Source organism: Manacus candei, unplaced genomic scaffold (genome assembly GCF_025592945.1).
Source record: "Manacus candei isolate 608988 ecotype Guabito, Panama unplaced genomic scaffold, ASM2559294v1 h1tg000094l, whole genome shotgun sequence".
Classification (NCBI taxonomy): Eukaryota; Metazoa; Chordata; class Aves; order Passeriformes; family Pipridae; genus Manacus; species Manacus candei.
The window spans coordinates 749,245-771,312 of NW_026138142.1; the positions used below are offsets into that span (position 1 = coordinate 749,245).

The 22,068-nt window shown below is 40.9% G+C and overlaps 1 protein-coding gene across 10 annotated transcripts in view; it reads left to right on the top strand.

Annotated features, from left to right (window-relative positions):
* The window catches only part of KMT2C (lysine methyltransferase 2C), a 191,381-nt gene that overhangs the window by 2,477 nt on the left and 166,836 nt on the right, over positions 1 to 22,068 (top strand). The window contains exon 1 of one of the 10 annotated variants that reach the window (XM_051768265.1): positions 15,921 to 16,259. The exons of the other annotated variants lie outside the window; for them this stretch is intronic. The gene's annotated coding sequence lies outside the window, so the exon portion shown is untranslated. Of the gene's footprint in view, positions 1 to 15,920; positions 16,260 to 22,068 lie in introns of those variants that run through there. 10 annotated transcript variants of the gene reach the window in all.

Here is a 22,068-nt window from a genome sequence, read left to right on the forward strand (position 1 = left end):
GCTGCATCTTTGTGGAAACCCTGTACTGTTGGTAAAGGCATTATGAAAAAGTCATAAATGCTTTTGAAACCAGGATTTTATAAAAAGTAGTTATTTTCTAACTTTCATGGTGTAGGTATAAACAGGTCTTTTTTAGTTGCATCCATTTTGGGGAGAAAATGGTTTTATTTTGTAAGTTTTGCTATTTACAAAATACTGATTACAACTAGCCTATCAAATGTAGAAATAAGCTAAGTAAAAATATTTTGTCTTCTTCTTATGACTTGTCTTCCTTTTCACTTCTGTGCTTTCCAGTTGGATTAATGTGCCTCATGTAAACCAGATAAAAGAGCATATGTCAGACCATTTTCTGTACTGTAATCACATGTCTAAATCACTATTAGCCAGTCAAATTGTTCAACTGCTTTATCCCATTATAGGAAATGTTCTACTGAATGTTCAGTCTAAGTGCAGTCTAAGTAATGATAAAATGAAGAGCCCTGCATTAAACTGGCAAACCCGAAATAGAATAATTCCTCAGCTATGGATGCTTCCATTAAAGAACGATGCCATATTGGAGAGTGCTGTAGGTTGGTGTTTTACCCTCTTGAAGGCCATGTTTTTAAGTAAATTTAATGAGTTTAAGCAGACAGCTGGAAAACTGCCTCAAATCTGCTCCTGTGAGATGCCAAGGATTCTCAACTCTTCCCAGAAGTAGACTTACGTTAAGGGAGCACAGGTTTCTTCAGTAGGACAGTGCTGCCCATGTCTCTCTCATTCTGTGTTTTATCTGGTTATCAGTAAAAACTCCAGTGGTGCTGTGGACAAAGATAGATACAGGGAACTGTGGAGGCTTCCTGTGGGTGATGAACTGGGAATCAGTACCATCAGTACCTAGAGAGGTACAGATGGTAGAATGTGATGCTGGAACAGCATTTTATCACTGTTTGAAGGATGTAGCTTCATGATAGCATTGTCAGGAGAGTTGATCTTAGGTGAACAGTTCATTTTTGTTATTTATATTGTAATTGTGCCTAGAGGCCAGGGCACCATTTTACTACAGGCAGTACAAATGCATACGCAAAGATAGCTTCTGCACAAACAATTTCTTAATTTAAATGTAAAGATAAGACAGCATGCAAATGTAAGAAATGTATTGGGAAAGCAGGAGGGAGCTGTGAGAATGCTGAGAGCAAAAGAACATGCAGAAGTTCAAGTACCCTGGCTATCTCAGCATCGGGGAATGATTCAGAGGCATCCGGCTTGGAGGATGTATTTAGAGGAGGGTAACATTGTCACCCCGAGGATTTTCATGGATAGCTTGTTTCCTGCCTGATGTGCCAGACCAACACCCGTATTTTCTCCCTTGCTTTGTGACAACGGGGTATCTGTACAGAACAGTGGCTCCAATTGGAGAGGTGGAGCAAGAACAGGCTGTGCAGAGCCCTGAAATTGAGAGCAAGTAGGCTGTTCATGATGTGGTTCATCAGGAAGAAGGAAGAACACACAGAACTATCATCAAAGCAGTGAATGAAGAAAATGTTTTTGTAGTATCACCTTACAAATAAATTTAAAAGGCAGAGAGATTGCACTTACGAAAGCCAAAAAAAGGGGATAAAGTTGCATTACTGAAGCTAGGACATGATGGAGAAGAAAGAAGCTTTCAGATGCAAGGTCAAAAGAGAACTCTAGCTGGTATTGTATGGGAAAAATGGGAATAATTAGGTGCCATCTCATTGTATGGCCTGAAATCTTCAAAACTTTAATCCTGTACTTGGATTATAACTCAAGTTCCAGAGTATGGACCTGAAGGATAGGAATGTGATCAAAAAGAAGTTGTAGGGGAAGAGTTCTGTTTCAGCTATATTGTCATTGTATGAACAGCTGGTTACTCATCAAAATGTATCAGAATAGTATTGTACAGGTGCAGTAAACATTTTTTTAAATCTATTTTAAATACTAGAGCTTTATTAATCTCTACAGGTTATAAGCAGCACCAACAGATGTAGCTTCTTAGAAAAATTTAGTAGCAGAAGTTTCCTGGATTGCAACCCTGGTAACAGTCACTTTGTGGTTCAATGTCTAAGCTCACTGTAAATTTTATTTTCAGCATCCATCGATCTTTGATGTATGTTACAAATTATTTTTGCAAATGCGTGCTGTTTAAAACAGCATAGGATAAAGATTTCAAAAAGCATGAAATTTGTGGAAAGCATTTTATGTGTTTATTTTTAATTATCCATGTTTTAATTTCCATCCTACTTTTTCATTACTTTGGCCAATGTACACTGCAGTGGGTTTGCAAAGGCCATCAATTTCACACATGCAGATAGTTTTGAGGAGCCTTAAGCGTATCGTTTTTGCCAGGAAATGATTATTTGAGAGTTTTTATTATCACTTTAGTTGCATTTGCATTAGGGTAGGCCGGTATTTAAAGATACATACGCTCTTCAAAAGAATGTTAATGTGTTGGTTGGAGCTTTATGGTTCAGCTGTGTTTTCTTTAGTTCATCAGACACCTTCTATGTTATATCTGTGTCTTTACTTGCCTGCCCTTTTCTCACTTCAAAATTTAACACTTGCAAATGTAAAGTTTATATTGCGTTGTAGAATAAAAACGTTCCTAAGCACGCGATCGTAGCGAGGGAAGGTCATTTGCTACCTGGCAGGACCGAGGTCTTTGGATGGACGAGCTCTGTACAACTGTTGTACAGATAAGGGTTAAAGTATTAAAGCAAACAGTGGCCTGTACAAGCCACGTGTATCAAACTGTTTGGCCCAAAGCCAGGAGGTACATGCTGGATCACACAGGGAGGAGGTGAGGCTTCGTGACATGACGTTGGCTACGTGGAGCGGGGTCCCGGGGGAGCCTTGTGCCATTTTCTTTGGCAGGCCATGTTACATGACTTCTTCCAGCACAGTCGAGTTACCAAGCGATTCCCCACCTGCCTTAGGTAGTTCTTGCATAGGAGCCTGGCTTAAACTGCTCACAGTGCTGTTTTGCTCAGGGGGTAAATGATACCTGCATTAACCTTTAGAGTTTCAGTTCTTGGTAAGGACTTGTGTGATGGGTAGACTGTACTGAATTGTTTTGCCACATTCTCAAAACTGTTAAAATGTGGATTTGTGCGGTGTCTTCACTTGTGTCTTGAGTGTGAGTGAAGTTAGGCTTAATGTTGGAAATAGATACACAGTTTGAAACGGGCTGGACTTGCTGTGAAGAATTGAGACCTTTTTGGTTTTTTTGACATTGCAGTTGTTAGTTTGTTAATGTTTGTATTTGATGACCCATTGAACTTCACTTGTGGTGAGAGAACCTTCAAGAGCTATTGGACAGTATCGTGACGTATCAAGTGTGGTGGCAAAATCTCATCATATTGGTCATAGGGCATGTCTTGGCCCAGTCTCCTGGTTGCTGCTCTCTGAGCCATTTACACACCAGCCATCTCTTCATCCTGCATTCATCGACACAGGACACTTTTTCCTGGTTTAAAACAATAAAACAGTTCAATTTTCTTGGCTTTGCTTGTGGATTTTTTTTTCTTGTTAGCATGTTCAACTCCTACTAACTTCTTGTCATTGTTCTTTCATAAGATAAGTAATTGGAAATGGACATTTCTATTCTTTGCTGTAATTTTAGTTGAGAGATGGTTTTCCAAGGCAGTTGGCTTGCTGAGAATAGGTAAGCTCTTCCTTTCTCAGGGTGGAGTTGTTTTTTAACTCCTCGGCCCAGCTGTCCCACAGCAATATTGGGGGAGTAGCAAGGTCATGTATTACTAGGGAAAACAGAGTTTCCTTATCCATCCCTGGTGATTGCTCCCTTACATTATTATACAGTGAGGCTATGGAATTAACTTTTTAAGAAATGCTGTCATAGGTACACTAAAATGTTATTAACTGCTAAATAATTAAGCAACCAAGAACTTCGGGAAATAAATTTTCTCTTTCTGTGTTTTATATATTTGATCACCAATTCATGCAATCTACATGATTCATATAGTCTGCATAAATACAGAGAAGTAAGATTTTACTGCACCAAGTACTTTTTGCTAGTAACTTGCATTGAGTTCTGCATTTTATTTGTTTATTTTTTTTTTTCACTAGAAGGATGGCCATTCCTTAATCAGTCAAAATAAGTTTGGGCACTTGCTTCAAGAGCTACATTGAGTAATGTCTTCTAATAGCATTGGTGCTTTTGAAAGCAAATTAAAAGAAGTAGGAAACCCCTTAAAAATCTAGGAAAGTCATTACTTAGAGAAACATAGGCAGTGAGTGTATGGAGCACATCAGGTGGTTACTTTCCCCAAGCCCCATAAATCTTAGGCTGGTTCTGGCGGTGAAAAGGAGCAGCAGCGCTGCCCTCCCTCCCCTACCAGCTGTTTGTTCTGTCCCCTGTGCTGACCCAGGCATTTGTGGTGAGCTACGTTGGGAAACTGAGCTGGGTTAGGACTAACCTGGCAAAGAAACATGTTTGTGATAGCACGAGGGAGGAGGCCACAGCAAGGGCCAGGCTGTGGAGGGGCAGAGCTGCGGCTCTGGGCTGCACTGCCAGCCTGAAGTGGTGCCTGAGAAGGTAGAGCCTTGGTTGCCTGAAATTAGAGGGTGTTTGGTTCTCAGGCTGACTCCTTTGAGTTCTTCAATGTAGCAGCTGTTTCAGGAGATTGAGATTTTTACAGCCTGTAGTGATATATGCTGGCTAATTGGTTGTTTAAAAAAAATAAATAATGTTGAGAGGGTTCTTCACAGCAGATAGACAGAGGAGTTGTTCTCATCTCTCTTGCCCCAGACATGGGCATTGATTAAATAAGAAATTTCAGTTCTCACTTTGATCCTCAGAATTATTCTTAAATGGAATATTCAAAGTACCCTAAAATAACAGTGTAAGTAAAATGTTTTATGTTAGCAATAGTTTCTGGTATTCTAAAAGCTCCTTCCTACAAGTATATCAATATATAGGCACTATAATAAAATCACACAAGATCTTGCTTCTTTCAGAATATTCTTTCCTTTCACATTTTTTGAAAGTATTTTTGTTAAATCCCACATGCACCAAATCCTGTTGCCAGCCATTCCAGTATGAACTTATAATTACTAATTTTCAGTGCTGTATTTATCAACATTCTAATTGCTTTTCTTGAAGAAACTCTTGGAAGCCCTACCAAACTAGGATGCTTCCCCCTCAGACTTTTGGCATTGAGCAGGGGGAGAAAAAGAGGCCTTTTTCTCTTCTGCTGCATCATTACTGAAAATAAATTCTTGCCAAAACCAGTTTTAATTAGACTATCAGGAAAAAAATCAACTTTAGGAAAATAACCAATTTTTTTAGTTTGCCTATTATATTTTTATTTTCCTTGGAGCATATGCAGTTGAGTCACTTGTATGGCACCATAAGATAATAGGAATTTTTGGTAGTGAAGCCGTGGTCTAAATGTTCTGTCTCTGCCACTAAACATTTGCTGACTTCTTAGGTGACTGTTTGGGAGTGCCACGTGGAAGCCTCAGCTAATCCAGAATGACTTCTGGAACATCCCAGGGTTCACGGAACCAGGGATGTTCCAACAATGGTGCCTACCCTCCTGTCTTGGCTTGGAGTGAAGACTCTGCAGTGTTCTTAGGGAATGGTTTCTCAACAAAACAGGATAGGGTGGCTCCATATTGTTATTAATATAGGGAGGAGCAATTCTGTTTTAAAAATTGGGAGATTAGTAAGCCATTTCATAGAATGTGAATTATATTGGTGTTTTGGTTTTTTTTTTTTCCTGGAGCGTGGAGTTCGGAAGCACAATGAAATTCTTTTAAATAAAATTAATATTTAGTTTTCTTATATCACCACAGATAAATGGGACTGTACAGCCAAAAAAGACTTTGGGGTGATCTTGCTCATCCTTCTGTGTTGTGTATCTGTACCATTTCTGACAAGTGGTTCCACAACTTGTTTTTGAAGTATTGAGTATATTGATATTGAGTATATGAGTGCAATTTCCCCTGTATCTCCAGGCAATTGGTTTCAGTAACTAATTTTGTAAAGTATAAAATAAATATTCTTTACTGCTGATTAAGCTACTTTTGTCTTGTATTACTCACAGTTAGGACTCCACAGCTGAAATGGAAAACAATTTTTATGATAAACTTTTATTTATGAGGAGGTTGTCTGCTTTGTTCTGCACTGAACAAGCTTGACCTCTATTAGCAACATAATATTGATTTACCTGATTTGTCCTTTGAAAGATTGCTAATCTTTATTAAGTTTCACTTGGCTGATGTGAACCACTTTTCAATTTATCAGGATGATTTTTGTTAGGATCTTGCCCTGTAAAATATTCACAGCCTCAGCCATGTGTCAAATGCAGCTCTTCTGCTTGTGTGAATATCCACATGCAGGTCCTGGAGCAAGGGACTTTCTCGTGGTGTTCTCCCACCTTGATTGAAAAGAATTTGCAAATAAATACTCCTTGAGTGCTGTAGCTCTTTGTTGCCAGCCTCTCTCAGGGCATTTTCAGCCGGACTGTATTAGGGAAGATGATCATTCATGGCTTAGAGATTACTTCTGTCTGCTTCTGAAGCATTGTGTCAAATCCTTCCAGTCCTGCTGACTTGAATTTCCCTGATTATTTAGCCTAGCAACAAAATCAGTTTTTAGCTACAATAAATCTGTTTTATGAAGGCTGAAATACAGAAAATGGCATTTGAGCCTGTTTTGTTATCCGTTTGTTCTTTTTTAACGCTGTTTGTACAGACTTTTGTGTTTTTCTTCTTACTTCTAAAATATTTCTGAAACTTTGTTTGCCTTTTATATTGCACAGTGGTAATACTGCATGCTGTGCTTTTATCTCCTCTGATTTTTATCCCTGACAATTTATGCTGTTCCTTTATATTCATTAAAATGCCCTTGTTTCCATTCCTAATATGATTCTTTCTAGTTTCAGACCCTTATTACTGGCTGCTTTTGATGCAGTCCGTATTGTTCATACTGCATTTCCTATCTCTCCCCTGCTTTGGAATAGTTTGCCATTGTGCAAATTCCAGTACAATCACTGCCAGTCCTCCTTTAAATCGCAGTCTCAAGGGATTCTAGTAACAAGTTCAAAGAGTTTGTTTAAATTTGCTTTTCTTATTTCAGTTAATTGAAGATAAAAATTTGTTCTCCTTTCTGTACTGCTCTCACTTTCCCCCTTCCTTGGCACAGCGAGTGCTTCTTGTTACCACTTCCAGCCAAATCACTGTACACATTGAGATGTTTAAAATGGAGCCTGCCCTAATAGAGTGAAGTGTGAAGTAACTGCTCTTCTGGCACCCTCAACTTTGTGAAACAGTTGTCCTCAGCGTTTTCACAAACATGTTGGGCTGTTTGTTCTGTTATTTTGGTTTTCTATTAAACGTATGGATGATGAAGGCCTCCTCTTACCCTCAAGATACGTGCTCTGAAAGCTTCTGTTAGCTGATTCCAAAGACTTACCAGCTTCCCCAAATTTTTCTCTCCCAGCCTATCCAGTTCCTTATTCCCTAGTTCCCGTTCTCTGCTGCTTATGTGTTCGTTTCTGCTCCAACTTTTTTCCTTCTCTGTTTTTTCCCCTCCTTGTAGTAAAAGCAAGTGAGTATTTTTTTCTTACTGTGGCCCACTGAACTGCACGAGACTAGAACTTCACTTAGATTAGAAATGGGCCAGATGCTTTCCATTGTGAGGAAAGGCTTGGGAAAGGGAATTTTGAAATAAAATTCAAAGTAAAAATTGCTGCTCGTTTCAGTTCCCCTAAATTGTGCCATTTGTAAATAGGGCTAATTCATGACTGTTGCTTGTGTTTTGTATTGATGAGTGGCATGGCTGTAGCCAGCAATGGTGTTCTGGCACCTGAAGCACTTGGCTTCTTGTCTGTGCTTGTGAGAAACCCGACAGGGAATGTTTGGAGTCGCTGGTCACTGCTGTCCCCATTGTCAGATGATTCCAGCAGTTGCTCGGGCAGTTTTGCCCCAGACCTGCCACCACTTTGCCAAACAGTTCTCAAGGCTGGCCCAAGGTTTCGTTTCGTGTGGGCCACACATTGTTCCCAGTGTAGTTTGCATGTGGCTGCTTTGTGTGGGAGTTTGGGAATTAGATAGCAATGGATGGAGGCTGCTCAGTGCTGGCCGGCCTCAAGGCCAACATCACCAGCTAAGTTTAATTTACTGGTGTAACTACAACCAGTGTTTTTGTTTTGTTTTGTTTTTTAAAGAAGGAATTCAATGAATCTGAAAGAATTATCATCTGTTTTACTTTCAACCTCCTGGGCAAACACTGTGCCACAGTTAATGTTCTCTAACCCATAGGGATGCAAGTTTAGGAAGAACAGCTCACAGCAGAATTGCTCTAGAGGGAGCAGAGGAGATGGGATGTACAAGCCATGAGGCTCTGGGAAATGCTGGCTTTCAGTGCTACTTCTGACACACAATGTTTCCAGGTTCACCTTTTGTGTAATTAACCCTGCATCAGGCATCCTGGTAGAGAGTTGTACAAATAAAAGTGCAGAACAGATTCAGCAGGAATTCTAATTTATTTTTCTACCAATGTCTTTCAGAAACCCTTTAGGAGACAGGTGGGCCCAGAAATGGGAGGGTAACTCAAGAAATAAATGATCTGTAAGCAAGATTATTTAAAGAAATTATTCCTAAGGTCTTTCACGTAGCAGTAAGTGCTGTCTCATAGCTGACTATGCTGTTGCCTCTTTCTGTAAGGGAATGGGAGAGTATCCTTTGTCCTGTGGTGTACTGTGAACAGCTGGGAGATACATTACTTTGTTACCAATATATTTGTTGGTAAAGAATAAATACAAAAGCTTGGTAAACTGCCTCATATTTTGTGTGCTCTATATGTGGTCTTCTCAGACAAGGCTATGCTGGTAGAACAGAACAGAGAAAGTACTGTTTGTGTGTGAACCTACTTTATGGACAAGCAGAAAATCTTGATCTCAAGGCTCGTTAACCAGACACTGTCAGTGGGGGTTTTAAATTACTGATAACTTAATGTAAATAAATATTTGTTTAGGAATATTTTCAGTTTACTTTTTTCGATTCATGTGTCTCTTTTTATTTTACTTGCTTTAGACTGTCTTGATAGGCAAAAAGAACCTGTTTTTAAATTGTTAGCTTGACCATGTTATTTTAAAGCCTTTTTTTTAGACCAATGAGATTTTCTCGTCTATACTTAGTTAACGTGCTCACACTTAGAAAAAGTGAAGTCATAACTGTCTTGGACATGTTTAAACTTGTTGAGTTGAAGCTTCAGCTCTCAACTATCCTGTATCTTCTCAAGTGCACTGTTTTCCTTGTGTAGTTAGAATTTGGGAAAGTATTGTGGTAGGCGTTGGTTAGCAGGCTTTTATCTAAAGACTATAAATGTTGTTAGATGAAGTTCTTGAGTTTTTCTGGCTCTTTACTCTCTCTCTCTTTTTCTTTTTTTTTTTTTCCTTTTTGTCACCCAATATGTAGCCTGAGCTGAACCTGGGGAATATACAGTGACCACGTCATGTGGTGCGGGAGCATATTCCATAACAGCCATTAGTAATGGGCCTTGGGGACAGGGCAGAGACTGAATTCTAGCTCCTGTAGTCATGCCACCCAGGTTTATTTTCTAGGAGTACTGTGATGGTCTAGTTTCTGTCTGAATTGTTTTCTTTAAAAGCTTTAAAGGAATAATTATATTTATTTTACTATTTTAAAGGAGCTTACTCATGAATAGGAGGAGTAAGTGTACTCAAATTCTGCTGAAGTCTTTATGCTTAGTCAGAAGAGAGAGGGAGGTATCTCTGAAATGCAGTTTTGATGAAGTTGGGTCTGAGCAAGGGCCATCTAGTAGGAAATACTAGACAAAGGTGTTGAGGTGTGATTTAGGCCATCTGAGTGTCACCTTTATGCCCTGATCTCTGTTCTCTGTACTTGGCGTAATTTATTTCAAATAGGGTCCCCCCATCAGATTTCAGCACTGTGTATAATTGCACAGCTATGTAAACAAGGAATTGAACTTCAAAATGTTTGTAAACCATTTTGGGAACTGACTCTGACCTGCTTAGAGCAGGAGGTTGGACTGACTGACCCCTGAAGTCTTTTTCAACTTGAGTTATTGTACGATCCTGTTCCGTGAGCAAGCCCTCTCATGGTCGTGTCCATTATTTATGTGGTACCCATTGCTTTTACACAGTGAATGATGTGTAATAACCTTTATTTTGTAGGTGTTTTCGTGTATTATTTCTTGAAAGAAAATAATTTACTAAATCTCTTTGTTTCATTGTCTGCATTCCTTATTCCCTTTGTCACCTGATACTTGCTTTATCTATTAATCTGTATGATTCCATATATTCTAAATAAATTATTTCTTCCTTACCATGTTGGGATTGTTTTTTGTCAGAAATGTGTCACTTGGCACTCTAGATTTTCTTTTTAAAGAGTGTATTTGAAAGTTTATCTTCTAGAAAAGGGTAGGGCTATTTTGATTACTTTAAAGCAAATATGTCAGAATTTATTTTCTCATTGGATTTCCATCATGCACTGTTGAAAGCAGTTTTGTCCTGCCTGTGCTAGCAGCTAACAATGCATGTCAGTAGCAATGAGTCATTTTTTAATGGCTTGAGAGTGTTTAGTTATTGTCTGTGTGCTACCTCTTCTCTTTTTTGCATCTTCTTTTCAGCTTGTGATCTTTTCATCCATATTGGTTTTTAGTCCTTTCTGAATTAATTCGCTCACCTTTTTATTTCTTTTTCTCATAAAGAAAATTTTCTTCAGGAACTGTAGTGATAGGACAAAGGGGAATGCCTTCAAAATGACAGAGGGCAGGTTTAGATCAGATGTTAGGAAGAAATCCTTTACTGTGAGGTGATGAGACAGTGGAACAGGCTACCCAGAGAGGTGGTGAGAGCCCCATCCCTAGAAACATTCAAGGCCACGTTGGAGGGAGCTCTGAGCAACCTGGCTTAGAGGAAGGTGTCCCTGCCCATGGCAGGGGGGTTGGAAATGGGTGATCTTTAAGGTCTCTCCAACCCAAACTATTCTGTGATTCTAAGGGATACTACATTATCATTTTAGTTATGTAACAGAGTTTACCACTGGCAGCCCTCAGCAATGGTGTAAAACACACGGGTCATGAGACTCTGTCTCTTGTGCAGTGTTTCCCTAAGAAAGCACCTCGTGCTGTGCTGCTTCAATGCCAGGTAAAACAGTGCTGCTGGAAAAGCAAAGAGGTGACTAAGGAAATCTGATTCCCAGAGATAATGCGAAATTTGAAGACCTGTATTTTTTTCTTTCGAATATTTTGGTTTTGAAATGCTTTTTAGCCTGATATAGCCTATGCTTCTCCATTGATATTGCCATTTGCCTTGTGGCACTGGACAGTGGTGACATTTTGTGAGTTCAAGCTCCCTTGTGAGATTTGTGCTGATGCTCTGCAGGTAAATATCAGCCATAGAGGCAAGAGGGGACACTGCAGCTTGTTCTGAAGGGTTTTTACCTCAAATTCATATTCATCAGTCAATCAAATGTAGTAGTAGGCTTTGTCTGCCATCTCTGTCACTGGGACAGTAGCCTTTGGCTGAAACATGGAAAGACATCAGGGAAGAAGGACACCTTGAGCCTTTTGAGTTTTATTTGCCAAAACTTGTCAGTCAAAGCCATAATAAGAGACAGAATTTGATGTTTTCTATGTGGAAAGCTATTTCAATTACCTAACTTACATTACTGTTCAGATTTTATTTCTAAAAGCAAGCTTGCTAGATATGACATCTTAGATGTAATGGCTTTAAATCAAATTTATCTTAGTATGTTAATGTGGGCATGTAGTTAATACACCAAATGTGTTTCTTGGCTGTGTGACATGCTGCCAACCTATCCTGGGGTCCAGATATGATCTGGTTCATGCTCACAAGAAGAGAGAACAGAGAAGAGGAAATATACCATTTGGAACCGATTTGGAACCTTTTATTTTTGTTTTTATTTCTTACTTCTAGCAATGGAATCTATCTCTAGAGACTTAGTACAGGTTAGAAACTAAGAACTTCCATACCTCTTCAAATGCAATAAAAAAAGAAGTCAGTCGTCTTCTGTTTAATCCTTTGGCATAGAAAGTGGAATTTACAGAGAAACTGTAAACAGGAGAGGGTGGTTCAAGTTTCTATGTAGCATGGAAGCATAAAGGGGTGCTAAAAGGTAAAATGCCTTTACATTTCAGTAGGATTGCCACGCTGAGGGAAAATATTTGAATTTCCTTTTCTGCTTGTTGTCCTTTTGTAGCTTGATACTTAGGGCTTAATCTCGAGTTGTTGTGATTATAATATAATATTCTTAAAAATCCATTGATGATCTTGGACATAGATCAGCAGAAGTTAGGAAGAAGCAAATGTTTAAGACAGAGAAACACATTTTTGTGCTCTTAATATATCCATCTTTGTATGTTATAAAATGAATGAAGTAACAAATCAGATGTATGACCTAGTAAGAGTAACCTAGTAATACTTCTGGTGTGAAGCCCATGTCTCTTATTTGTGTATGTGTTGCACCTGAAATTCTGATTGGAATATATTGGAAGTGGTGACTTACGTGTTTCTGAATTTCTCTTGGTTGCTGTGAAGAAACATTCTCCAAAAGTTAGGAATTGTAAATAGGGCCTAATACAAAGAGATACGGTGTGGTTCACTCAATGTGTCTTGATTAACTCAAGAGTTGTATCCTCGAGTTAATCGATTTGAGCTTGGAAAAAAACCAGTCTACCATATGTATAGACATAAGTTTTTATCTTAATCATTAAATCTATCACTTCTGTTGCTTACCAAAAAAAAGAAGTCTGTCTTAGCAGAGGCGACTGATCCCATTTTCCCCCTGTACATTTTCTTGGCAGAGGCATTGGCATTCAACAGTTCCTGCCTTGCCATCCCGGCGACACACGTTTGTGGAGACGTGTGAATCGGGGCAGGGAGTTGCTGCAGACAGAACTGCTTTGCCTTTTCTTGGTGTCCAGCCCCACTGCTTCTTGCTGGGTTACCCTGTAGCAGGATCAGTCCATGAGTCTGGTTCATAACATGATCCAACACACAGGTGAACGGGAACAGTTCGGAGGCTGGGAAGAAGAGGTGTGGGGTGGGATCAGCTTCAGTTAGAACTGCTGCCCAAGTTGTTCCTTTAGCTCCTTGTGGAATCCTACTGAGTGCAACTTATGGGTAGTTTGTGTGGTGTCAACATGACTGGTGTTTGGACCATGTCTGACTGTGCTGTAGTAAAATTACACTTTGTCCTTCCTAAGATTTTCATGGTAATTAATGTTCTTTTACAGTAAAAGAACTAAATCTCGCCTCTGATGTGATGGAAAATGCATCTCTGTTCAAAACTCTGGGGAAGAAGGTGGCCAGCTAATATGGCTTCATACCTGTTAGCTTGCATCTTGGATCACATGAACAGCAGGGAAAAGTACTGAGAGTAATTTAATATTATTATTTTAACCAGCTATTATTAAATTACAACTTGTCTTGTTTGTGCTAACATACTTAAACTTGTCAGGTGACCCATTACCTGATATGTTAAAACCTGCATTTTTTAATGGAGTGTAACATTTGAAAATATCTGCAGGTTTGAGGTACAGCAGCACAAACAGCCCTGTGAATTGATGTAGCCTCAGTCGTGCTGTTGGGGTGTCACCTCAGACAGTACTGCAGCCAGGGTTGGAGTGGAAGCTTATCAAAATAGGCCATTATGGGACAGATGACACACTGTCAACTTGGTGCTCCAGCCTTGCTTAACCCGCTGAGTGTAAACAGAAAAACTCATTTTATTTAATACAGTTTGGGAGATCCACAGTTTCTTATTTGCTGTTTGGTATCTCCTTTGGTTTAAGAGGAGCTTAATCTCAGAATAACTCGTTAGAAAAATGTTTAAACTCTGGATGTCCAAGAGGGACTTGTCCTGGTTGAACCTGTTGAGGGCCAAAGGGAATAGGCAAAGTGATTAATGTTTCAGTAGTGGCTTCGCAATTCACCACTTGTTGGTTGGACCAAAGCAACCCACGCTTACTGCAAAATAAACCCCTGACATTTACCATCTCTGCTAAGGTTTAGACTAACATATTTAACCTCCTCATTGCAGCAGAGTGTGCTAATACGTGTGGTTACAGAGATGTGCTGATAAGCTGTAGCTTGATAGCTCCTTGTAGCCAAATATATTTGTGTCCGTACCTGTACTAACATGGCACAATGGCTCTTATACAATAGTTACTTGTTTCAGAGTAAACACCTGGAGATTTTTTCATGTGAGTGCTTTCTTTTTAAAATTTTATCTTCATCTCTGCAGAATTGGTTTGATAAAAACTTTCCTGTAGGCCAGGCACCTGGAGTGTGTTTCAGCTGGAAATGTAAGGAGAGGCAGTGTTGGTCCACTCCCTCTACCTGGATAGATCCTGCTGTGTGAATCAGTGTGGGAATTTGGGCTTATTTTGTTCTCAGAAGTGAGATGGTCTTTTTTAAGCTCCTCGTTGCATTTATTGAGAATGTCTCTAACCAGTACTGATAAGGCAATACTGAACTTACTTGCTTGTCCACAACAGAGGATGCCCAAGGTTAAGTATGTCCAGTTGCAGCTCAGTGTGACAGAAGAGAATTTGATAAATAAAAGTACTAAGATGAGTGAGAAAGTAGACATAATGCATGGTCTTACTTCTGTTTGTCAGACCAGTCACATTATTGTTGTCAATGTGTCAACCTGTGTCTTGCAGATGTCTGATACCTAAACAAATTTTAAGAAAAACTTAAGATTGACAGAAGCAAAGCATTACACAACAGCTGCTTCGGGGTTTTTGCGTGAAGGGAAGTTGAACAAAGGCAGTTGTGTTACTACTCAAATTGGCAGACCGATTGGTTTGCAAGTATCTATCAATACCAGTGAAGTGACACTTGCGTAATGTTTTCTTGATTTGTTTTTCTCTCTAGAGGAGAAGAAGAAAATTGGCAGGGAGCATTTGAAGGATTAGGAAAGAGCCGTTTGTAGATGGACATTTGTCAAGTTTTGCTTTCTTAGCTCGTCCGTTCCAGATTCTTTTGGAGAAGTGTAGAGCAGCCTGAAAAATGTTGGGGGGGAGGGGAGGAAGGAAAGCTAAATCACAAAATACTAACGAAAAACACAAGACTAAAGCACAACTTTCACCTCAACATGCAGAAGAACTTCTTTACATTGAAGGTGTCAGGCTGCCCAGGGAGGTCGTGGAGTCTCCCTCTCTGGAGACAGTCCAAACCCACCTGGACACGTTCCTGTGTCACCTGCCTTGGCAGGGGGAGTTGGACTGGATGATCTCCAGAGGTCCAACACTTCCAACCCTAACGATTCTGTGGGGGGGAAAAAAAGAAAAAAAAAAAAAAAGGCGACCGCGAAGTCCCATCTTAATCTTCGGGGGTGAAACCCTGGTTTTCCCGGAGCAGCCCCAGGAGCCGAGGAGGGGCCGCCGGGGAAGCGGCCGGCGTCGTCTATGGAAACGTAACTTTTGGCAGCGCCGCTTTGTTAAATGGAAAAGTGCGGGCGTGGGGGGAAGGGAGGGAGGGAGGGAGGGAGGGAGCGGGAGCGCTCGGGAGGCGCTCCCGGGCAGGGGCTGCGGGAGGCCCGGCCGCGGCCGCCGCGGGCCGTGCGGGGCCCCGCGGGGTGCGGGGCGGGGGCCGGGCCGGGGGCGCCGCGGGCGGGGGCGCTGCGCCTCAGGCGGCCGCGCTCCGCCTCCCGAGCGCGGGCGGCCCCGCTCCTGCCGCAGCGCTCCGGTCCGCACATTGGCGGCGCCCGGCTGCGTCGGATCTACTTTCTCTCTCTCTCTCTCCCTTGGCTCTTTTTTTTTTTTTTTTCCCCTCCTCTTTTTTTTTTTTTTCCTCCCCCCTTTCCCCTCCCCTTCCCCCCCCCCCCCCCGCTCCCCTCCCCCTCCCTCCCTCCCTCCCTCCTCCTCCGCCGGCGGCCCCAGCCTGGTTCGGGGAGGATCCCGGAGCCGAAGTTCCGCGGCGATCGGGGCTGTGGCGCATCGCTCCCCGGCGGCGCCGCCATGGGGGGGGCCCTGTAGAGCCGCCCGAGGCCCCGGGGCAGCGGCCGGGGGAGCTGCGAGCGAGCGGCACGAACATGGCAGACCGCGGGCACTGCTGAGCATCGCCGCCGTCCCCGCTCCGCGCCGCGCTCGGGCCCTGACATGTAAATAACTTCTCTTCCCTCCGGATCCGCGCCGGTGCCAGCCCCTCCATTTTCCAGAGGGGGATTTGCGAGCGGTTCCGCGGCGCTGGGCGATGTCGCGCAGAGCCGGCTCGCCGGGGGTGAGTACGGCGGGCGCTGAACTTCTTTGTATCGGAGGGCAGGCGGTGACAGCGGGGAAGGGGCTCCCCCGGGGACGGGGGGACCCGCCGGGACCGGGCGGAAAACTTGGCGCCGCTGACACACTGGGAGAGCGAATTCGACGCCGTTTGGTCAAAAAAAAAAAAAAAAAAAAAAAAGAAAAAATAAAACCACCAACCCACCCCCCCCCCCAAAAAAAAAAAAATAAAACCAACCGGACCCGAGTCCAGACGTGGGTGTAAGAGGTTCAAGTTACACGCTCGCTGGATAATCCTCGGCCGTTTGCTAAATAAAAATAAGAAAAAGGAGGGTGGGTGGGTGGGAGAAACAGCCACAAAAACCCCGCTCCATCTGACCCGGGCATCTGGTCATCGCTGCCCTGGGTACACCTACACACGTGTGCCCGCACGGACGCGCTCATATTCTTTAAAAAATAGGACTTTTTATGGTTATCTGTAGCACAACTGTTATTTTTCCCCCTTTTTAATTTTTTTTTTTATCACTTTCACTTCCTGATGTAAATTCTGGACTGATGGAAAATTGAGATAGGATTTCTTTTCCTGTAATATTTTGAAGTATTCTGTACACACTATTTTTTGAGGAGTGTGCCATTTTAATTTCACATGGTTTCAAAGCATGTACCTTTATAGTGTTAATTTTAGGTGATCCTCCCAGCTGCCTTTATCTGTAGTTCTCAACTGAAAGAAAAATAAAAACACTTTTAAAAATATACTGTATTTCTAGCGTGTAATGCATGGTCAGGCCATCCTATATGATGATTTTTGTATGAGCAGTGAGCAAATAGGTCATAAGTCAAAGTAAGTGTTATGTAACTGGCTGGCTTTAACAAACTTGGTAAAGAACAAGCTGTAAAGAAAAAAAGTATTTTTTTTTGTTTGGACAATATGAGAAGCTGGCTCTCTCTTTTTCCAGTGGGAACTTTGTAGCAGGTTGATTTAAAGAAAACAACCAAACAACAAAACAACCTATGCTTTCAAAATATGAACCAGTTTGTGTAGTGTTTTGTATTTTTCTGAAAAACTGGTTTAGTCTTGTGTGTAATTCTGGATACTAAACACGAGATACTCACCAGTGAATCATTAGTTAACACTGTAACCAGATTCTTACATAATTGAAAAACGTTCCTGAGTTAGTATATTTTATTATTTAACTTCACTGTTTTCTCTAATAGCTTTATTTGGCATAGAGTTGCTGAAAGAACTGAGGATCAGTATGAAAATGATTTTGGGCTTTTTCATCTGAAGAAGTAAAGCAGCAGTGGGTTCCTACTCCTCTTGCAAAACTGAAACAACTAGGCAGACATTTACAGATTCTCAGTGACTGTACAATGCTGTGTATTGAAGTACACACAGCTACTACGCTGGAGGTTGCACGGAGGGGTCTTTGTGCTGTCTGCACATCATGGTGATGGTATTCCGTGGTGTTTGATGTTCCTGCACAATGAAATACACTCGCTGCAGAAAATAACTGCAGCTCCCAGAATGTTCAGTGCAGATATTTTAACCATCTACTTGTAAGACAGAGGCAGGGGACGAGATAGACTTTTCTCAGTGCTGTGGGATCTATGTGAGCCGTTCAGTAACTTCACTGATGACTACTGCACATTTATTTTTAAACTATTTGGTTATGCATCCTTTACTGCTTTGTTGTAAATGGCCTTTCTTTTGACAGTAACTTGGAGCTTGAGCATCTGTAGTTTTTAATTGCTTGCCTCACTTTCAGGTAGTCTTTGTAGACTGTGTTACGACTCTACTCTTCTTTTGTTGTATCTGTTATGTGCAAAGTAATACCTAATATTCTGTCAGCAATAAATCCAGATGCTTTTAAGGCAAAATACTCTTTTGTTTGTTTGTTTGTTTGAATTGTTATTTAATTTTGGTATAATTATTTTGTCAGACTCCACACTCAGTTGACTTATATCCTTTTTTCCCCTATTTTTTCCTTGCCCGTTTTTTTCTTATTTTCTTCTCTATTTTTCTTTCCCAAGCAGAAACTCCTGCAGAGTTTTGGCAAAATGTTCTTTGGGAGTTGTTTGTTTTTTTTTTTTTTGGAGGGGAGTAGCATTATTGTAATTTACATAATATACCAGTAGAAAGTAGTTGCATCATGTACAGTTTCTTAATGCGACCGTTCACTGGACTTGCCTGAAAATGATCTCTTAAGGGTAAATGGCTGAGCAAAAATTAAAGGCAGCCATGTATTTATTTCTACTTTTGTTTCAGGCTAAAAGGACCATTCAGCATGTGCTTTACAGGGTATTTCCAGACTGAAATTTATTCAGCTATTTAAAAATAATGGTTAAAAGGATTCTTTTATCATCACTGCTTTCAAATCTCACAGTTTTGCAATTCTGGTTTCCTGTTCTCGAAGTGTGGATAGAAAACTCTTAGTGTGGAGGAGTATATACTTTGTATACCATTTAGTATAAAATAGGCAGCCCAAGAAGAAGAGGGACTGGCTCTGGAATGTTGTCAAAAGCACACTCTAAACAAGCTGAAAGATACTTTTTTGTTTTATTTGGGCTGTTCCAATTTTAGTAATTACTAAGGCTTCTGGAGGCTCTGGGACTTAGCATGTTTGCAGAAAGAAGTATTAAAAACCAGTTTGACAGTGGGCCTTTAGCTAGTCTTTTATAATTCTGTCTTTCCTCTGTGAAATCCTTTTGGCATGTTGTGGTTCTCTGGCAGCATCCCAGCATGTGATATCACAGATATCAGATGTCTTCTTGCGATTCATGGCATTTGCTGTGCCACAGTGGTGCTCCCTGGGATGGCTTAGGTGAACCAGGAAATGTCATGGAAATTCGGTAGGGAAAGCTGTGTGGTGGAGAAACAGTCACGTGGCTCAGGGAGTAGGTGAGCACCTTCTGTTTGAGAGTGTTCACATCTTTGTGTTTGGTAATCTGATGGGGAATGTGTTCAGCAAACAGATGTGTCTTTTAGTGGTCTTCACAGATTTTTTTTCCCTGATGTCTCAGATATAGATGCATATCAAAATGAGTGGCAAAACATCACAGTTAAGCTTTGCCCTTTGGAAATATCTCTGATTAAAAAAATGGAACATAATTATACGTGACCTTGTTAGGATTTATTTTCATCTTGAACTTGAGGTCCAATGCCAGCCATAAGCACAGATAATATCACACATATAGAGGATATTTGACTCCTCCATAAGATCTAATGGAAGTTAGTCATAGCACACTATATTTCTGTCTGTCTCTTCGGTGAAAGTCTCCCTCTTGTCTGTATTCACTGGTGAAATGTTAAGCACTAAGTTGTGGCTTGTGATGATGGTGCTTTTGTAGCATAGCCAGAAAATAAAAGATTCCACGCTGGCTACTTTGTCCCATGTTTTCATACTGGTTTCCAAGCATTGAAAGGTGAATTCTTGAGGAACATTGCTTAATTAGACACAGAAGATGAAGGCATAGAAAAGAATCTACTTGTGTATTTGTTTATTTAGTCAGGACTTGCAGTTCTTGGGTATAATTCAGTTTCAGGAATGAATTCTTTGTTTTAGATGGAGCTCAATGTGTTCCTCCTAACCACAAACACTTCCATGTTGTTGTTACTCCAGATCTCCCTTTCTCTTTTTATTTTTTTTTCCTTATCCCTGTTTTTAATTTCTGGGCCCAGTGGTGTAAAAAGACAGTGTAGATGGCTTTTGGAAAACTCTGTTTGGGAAGAAGTGCATGGGAGAGCAGGTTATTATTGCCTGATTTATGGTTTGGCTTCTGCCCCAACCAGCTTACAATCTAAATAATACTTTTGCCCCCTCTTAGCATCTAACATCAGGTGCCATGGAGAAAAATGGGACAAACTCTGAAGAGGGCAGTTATGGGAGTAATCATTCTGTGGGAGATCTGTTTGAGGTGGGATTAGACCAGGAGGAAAGGGAGCTGTGTTTTTCCCAGAATTCAGAAAACCTCGAGCGGAATTCTTATTTATGCTTATAGTTCTGCAGAAATCTGCCTTCTTTGAGTCAAATGACTTGTGAAGATACTGAGTTTGACAGAATTTGAAGGCTTTTTCCAAGCATGAGGAACAGGGTGAAAAGATCTGATGTGTTTGGCAGAACAAAGAGGATGGGGGGGGGAAAGGAATGGGATGGATGGGACTATACAAGGATGGCATAGCAGGAGCAATAAGAAGGACTAAGGCTGGAGCTTTATCTGCCCTTATACTTGAGCGAGGTGGTTTTGTCAGCACAGTTTTGTAGCACCACTGAGAATGAGTTTAACAAGCAAGAAGGTGGTCAAGGAGGGTGATGAGGGAATGAATGAGTCTAGAATATTTTCTAATATTTTCAAAACTTACTTGATCTGGGTCAAGTTATAGGTGTTGTCACTGCCAAGTCAGCCTTGCCTTGTGTACAGAAGGTTTAGTTGCAGTCGTGGCAGTCGTCATTCAGTGTGTGTTCAGAACTGTCATAAAATGGAGGTTGGGGCTGAGCAGTAAGTACTCTATTAACCTTTGACAGTCTGTTCTCATTTCAAAAATTTGACTTTGGCTTTGCAATATTTTAGCAGAAGGCTAATTGCACATAAGAAGGGGCACAGAAGCAAGGTAGAGGGCTTTTGGAAGAACTGTGCATTTGCAGTACTCAAAAAAGAGGAATCCAGAGTTACAGGAACATAATCTTTAAGGCAGATGGGATAGAGAGAATGAGGAGCATGGTCTTCAGTCTTTTTCTTTCACCTTAATCCACCTTGCTCACAGGCAAGCAGTGTTTATTCTTATGTGTATTTAGTCATCTTTCCCCTTCCATTTATCCCTTGTCATCTTTGTTTTCACCTTGTTAAAGGAAGTCAAGATTTTTAATTTAAGAAAAATAAACAGTTTAAAGAGCGATATAAGGACAGTGTTATGCATCTCCAGAAATAGCAACTATTACAACTTGAAGTCTCGCTCTTGGAAGACAAGACTAATGGTGAGGAAATCTGGAAGGTTTCTGAGCTGGTTTGTATGGATCAGAGTGCAGTCTTGCATTAATTTTTGAAACTGGGCTGGGGAGAGGATTCTGGCCTGTATATTTTGTTTAGTTTATTTATCAGTCGACAAAATGTAAAGCAGTTAAATGCATCCTTTTTTCCCCCTGGTATATTTGTCTTTGGGTAGTAAAATCCACCTACAATGATGTAAAATGTTAGGCTGTGAGGAGTTGGTAAGCCAATTATTTTTTTTTCTTCCATTTTTCAGAAATGCATGTAGCTCTTGAATCTGTCTTGATGGCCGTGGTTCAGTTACTGAGATGGTTGTGTCACTTTTCTGTAGAAAGTTTTGGAATCCTGGAGCTGAATCAGTGAATAGCTATTATTTTAGGCAGTTCTATTGCTTCCCTTGGGGATGTTTTGAAATCAGTTGACTCCTGTTTGCTGTGTTACCGGAAAGTCAGAGTTTCTGGACTGTGCTGTACATCCAGGGATTGCTCTGGCCAGTTGTGACATCCTCTGCATTTGCCCCCTTTGATGAAGGTGGTTGGCTGCTGTTTTCTCTGGTGATAGCTGAGAGAAATAAAGGCTAGGGGGAGGTAGTTCCCCTGACCAGTGATAGACCTACACAGAATTCACATGTAAACCATCCTATATTATATTTATTTCTTTCCTTATGGCTGCCTAATCTTCAACATCTGCTGCTGCCAGCTTCACCAGTACTACAGAGGAGTTTTCATTATTGATGCCTCTGGACCTCCAAATAAAGAACTGCCAGTGAATAAGTACTGTATGGATTCATTTAATTATTAATCAGCATGATAGGGTATTCTGTAAGG